Source organism: Sinocyclocheilus rhinocerous, unplaced genomic scaffold (assembly GCF_001515625.1).
Source record: "Sinocyclocheilus rhinocerous isolate Xijiao unplaced genomic scaffold, SAMN03320098_v1.1 scaffold1858, whole genome shotgun sequence".
In the NCBI taxonomy this organism is placed as follows: domain Eukaryota; kingdom Metazoa; phylum Chordata; class Actinopteri; order Cypriniformes; family Cyprinidae; genus Sinocyclocheilus; species Sinocyclocheilus rhinocerous.
In genome coordinates this window covers 184,925-189,636 of record NW_015647052.1, presented here as the reverse complement: position 1 = coordinate 189,636, position 4,712 = coordinate 184,925, and the positions used below count along the sequence as shown (strand labels likewise).

Here is a 4,712-nt window from a genome sequence, read left to right as displayed (position 1 = left end):
ATTTAAACTTTATTTCTAATTTATTTCATGAATTTAACTTTATTAATTTTCACAATTATTTATTCATGTCACACACACCTACCTAGTGCCTTTTGACTTAAAAGACGAGACTGGTAAATGTTACGGACATATTATCATTGAACGGTTCAGTCTATTATTGATTTTTATTTCCACTTCACTTTTATCCAAAGAGACGGAACTATTTGCACTGTATTTATCAATGGGACAATATTCATACAATACTAGGCTACCTAGAAATAATCTGTCAGCATACTGTAACTCGCATTAAAGGGGACATTTGCAAGTCGCAGCAGCACAAATTATGTGCCCAGCAAAATCTGATTAAAATATTATGCGTAATGAACAGTGAGTGGTGGATTTGTTCTGAAGTCTCGAGACAAACAGAGTGAGACTCAGCGCGAGCTTGTATTCTGTATTCTGCTAACTTACTGCAATTCTCTCTGATGACGCAGTAATTTACCGCGGGAAGAAAAAAATCTTCGGTCTGTCCAATGATTGTAAACATTCATTAGGTCCGTCAGACTTAAATATTTTTGGTCTCATTACCGCTAAAATATCTTAAGACCCATCGAATCCGAATTTAAGATATTTTAAGACTTTTTAAGGACCCGCGGACACCCCGTCTCTCTCTCACACACACACACACACAGCTTGACATACATGCTCAAGGAAAGTTTTGCAATCCTACTGTATGTGTACAGTATGTACATTGAGCACTTCTGTTCAGTTGGCTCGTTTGGGCAAAAACTTGGGCAGGGCCGAGGGGCCGCTGCTGCAAATATTTGAGTGGCTCTTCCCCTAACAGATGTCTCGCTCCAAACTTTTGGTATAACTTGAGAGCAATGCACCCCAAACATCCTCCCAAACCTAATGAGAAGTGTTTATAAACCTGATGTCCAACAAAAGAGAACATTTAATAACATGACTTTACTCCACATCAGTCTAACTACATTTTCTGACTCAATGTGGCTTTTTATCACAGAATGGGGCATAAAATATATTCTATACTGTAATAAATGTTGATTAGCATTGGATTATACACTTACTTTATGATGATGTAATACATAAAACAATTGACTTTATGTGGATGAAATTGTCTGTCTTTTATCATATTTACCCATTGTTATAATTTCTATTTGTGCTGGTCAATTATCAACAGATAAAATGGCTTTAAGAACACAGATAAACCATATATCGCCGTAGTCGTATGTTTATTGTCTTCATGTTTAATCAGTCAAAGCTTTTCTTCAGCTACAGGGTGAGCTGGATGCCTTTGTCCATATTAGGGATTTCCATATTAGGGATGTGTGTCTACCTCTGAGTGCAGGGGAGGGCACATTCAAGCTGCACATGGTGCGGTTGGAGCTGGAGGCTGTGGAGAAGCAGATCCGCAATCTACTGGAGAAGCAGGCCCAGCTAAGAGAGCGGAGAACAGCACTCGAGACATCCTGCGCTGACACCCACAAATTCGCGGAAAGCTTCCCGCATGATGTTAATACTCCTACTACCTCTACACTGCGTGTTTCTCTGCTCAGTGCCCGTGCACCCAGGACATGATCGTCCCAGGTCTCCTTCACTCCGGCGCCGGGACACCACAGACCCTGGGTGCTTTAGCAGCGGAAGGGGAGAGCCAGGCCCGGGCGAGGGCCTCTCCCCCTTCTCCGTCCCTGGTCTTCGAGATCTCCACCCAGAACCGTTTCACCCCTCTTCGCGAGATGGAATGCGGCGCTGTTGTCATCGGTGACTCGATTGTCCGCACGTCTGTGCTACCTCAGCAAAAGGTAAGGTGCGCATTCATTGTTTTCCTGGTGCTCATGTTCTCGATGTTGCTGCGCAGGTACCCGCGATCCTGAAGGGCAACGAAAGCATTGGAGCTGTCGTGTTGTACGCGGGGGTGAACGACATCAGGCTGCGGCAGACTGGACCACTTCCAACGTACCGACGAGGAAAAGAAAGGTTCAATAGATTATTTGCTCTAAATGAAAGGCTAATGTCGTGGTGTAATGAACAGAAACTGCTCTTTGTTAATAATTGGAATCTTTTCTGGGAGCGACCATAGGCTCTTCCGTGCTGATGGCCTGATCTTCTGTCGGACAACATCTCCAAGACGCTATGCACCGTATGACTAGTTAGTCAAACCTCAAATTATAGTCTTTGTTGTTCTACCAACTTCATCGATAGGGCGCATGCGTGGTCCATTCGATAGAGACTGTGTCTGTTCCCCGAATAGCGAGATCAAATAATAAATCTACTATAGGATCTAGAAAAAATCTGATCGTGATTAAACCAGAAAAATCACAAATTAAGTGAACAAAAATCATTTCTAAAGCTTGGGCTCCTAAACATTAGGTCACTCACACCTAAGGCGGTTATTATAAACGAAATGACCACAGATTATAGTTTTGATACACTCTGCCTTACTGAAACCTGGCTTAAACCTAAAGATATTTTGGTCTAAATGAGTCTACTCCTCCAGGCTACTGTTATAAGCATGAGCCCCATCTGATTGGCCGTGGTGGTGGTGTCGCAACGATATATAGAGATATTCTTAATGATACTCAGAAAACAGGACACAGGTTTAACTAATTTGAAGTGCTTGTGCTAAATATTATGCTTGCAGATAGAAAAAAAATCCCTGCCATCTTTCATTTTGGCTACCGTGGATAGACCCCCAGGGCCCTATGTTGATTTTCTAAAAGAGTTTGCAGATTTTCTCTCAGACCTACTGGTCAATGTTGATAAAGCATTGATTGTCAGAGATATTAACATTCACGTTGATAATAAAAACTCATTTGGGGTCAAGCAAAACGTCACTAGACCCACTCATCGTCTTAATCATACACTAGACTTAATTATTTCGCATGGAACCAATCTTACTGATATAGACGTGATACAGCAAAGTGATGATGTTACTGATCACTACTTTGTAACGTGTGTACTTAATACCGCTGATATTTGTCATATTGCTCCGCGTTTTCGACTAGGTAGAACAATTATCCCAACCACTAAAGATAGATTCACAAATAACCTGCCTGATCGGTCTCAGCTGCTTAGTGTTCCCAAAAACACAAATGAACTAGATGAAATGACTAGCAGTATGGGCACAATCTTCTCTAATACATTAGATATTGTCCCACCCATCAGATTAAAAAGGGTTGGAGAGAAAAGTACTGCACCATGGTACAACAGGAATACTCAGGCTCTCAAGAGAGATACTCGTAACCTAGAACGCAAATGGAAACAAACTAATTTAGGAGGTCTTTAAAATCACATGGAAAGAAAGCATATCCCGCTACAAAAAGGCTCTAAAAGCAGCCAGGGCCGAACATTTTCACAAACTCATAAAATAACCAAAACAATCCAAGGTATCCATTTAATACAGTCGCTAGACTAACAAATAAACAGACATAAACTGAACTGAATATTTCATCACAGTTTAGTAGTAATGACTATGAATTTCTTCACAGAGAAAATCGAAACTATTAGAAATACAATTATAAATGTACAACCTTTGACTGACTTTTATGATCCAGCCTCTGTTACTGCCCCTAAAAAACGATTACAGTGCTTTACAACTATAGGACAAGGAGAACTAAATAAACTAATCATTTCATGTAAACCAACAACATGCTTACTAGATCCCATTCCCACTAAACTATTGAAAGAGTTGTTACCTGTAGCAGAAGAACCTCTTCTCAATATTATTAATTTATCTCTATCTCTAGGTCATGTTCCAAAATGTTTAAGATGGCAGTTATTAAGCCTCTCATTAAGAAACCGCAACTAGATCCAAATAAATTGGCAAATTGCAGACCCATTTCAAATCTTCCACTTATGTCTAAAATATTAGAAAAAGTTGTCCACTCAATTTTGGGCATAAACAGGAAAAATAATACTTTTATAATACTCTTTAAAGGAATCTGAAGTAAACATATGATAATCCATGTTTATATATATATATATATATAGCAACTATAAGTAGATAACTTCTATACCAGTTTCATTGACCAATTTCTTTATTTAAAAAAAAAATAAAGAAAGAATAAATTGGTCAATGAAACTGGTATAGAAGTTATTTGCTTCTAAAGTTGTAATACCTCCAATAGCACCTTGTTATTAGACCAACCTGAAGTTGACTTAAAGTTACATCAGGAAATTAAGGAAATAAGGGATGGGATTGATTTAAAAGCTTATGTAAAAAATATATAAAACGTATGCATTATTCATTTCAATTCATTTCCAATTATTGCAAACAAATAGAAGTTACATTTTATCGGAAATCATGATTACATTATACAGTATAAAACAGATAGGAATAATAACTTGTTTTATATGAGAACCAGCACATGTGGGAATTCAATGATGAGGAAAATGGCCAAAGAATCTTTAAAGGGGCCATGAACTGCCTTTTTTTTAAATTAATTATTTTGTACTGTTCTCTGAGGTCCACTTATAATGTGATCAAGATTTTTACCTAGAAAAACATCATAATTTAGAAGTAAAAGGCTATTTTCTGTCCTGTTTTGACCCCCTCATTGGAACACTCTGTTTGAATAGGTGTGGCAGATTGTAGACTCGGAAGTAAACGCCCACTGCTATGATTGGCTAACAGTTGTGTATGTTTGACAGCCAAATCCTTTACAGATGGACACTGCTGTTATTTAGGTTAAAAACGCATAAATACTCAGTAC

The 4,712-nt window shown here is 38.6% G+C and overlaps 1 long non-coding RNA gene across 1 annotated transcript; it reads right to left on the bottom strand.

The window, feature by feature from the left end:
• Window positions 1-830: 830 nt before the first annotated feature.
• On the bottom strand, window positions 831-3,723 carry LOC107708622 (uncharacterized). The gene is made up of 3 exons (XR_001636379.1): window positions 3,585-3,723; window positions 3,043-3,053; window positions 831-841 (listed from the first exon to the last, which is right to left on the bottom strand). It is a non-coding gene; the product is annotated as an uncharacterized LOC107708622 (long non-coding RNA).
• Window positions 3,724-4,712: the final 989 nt, after the last annotated feature.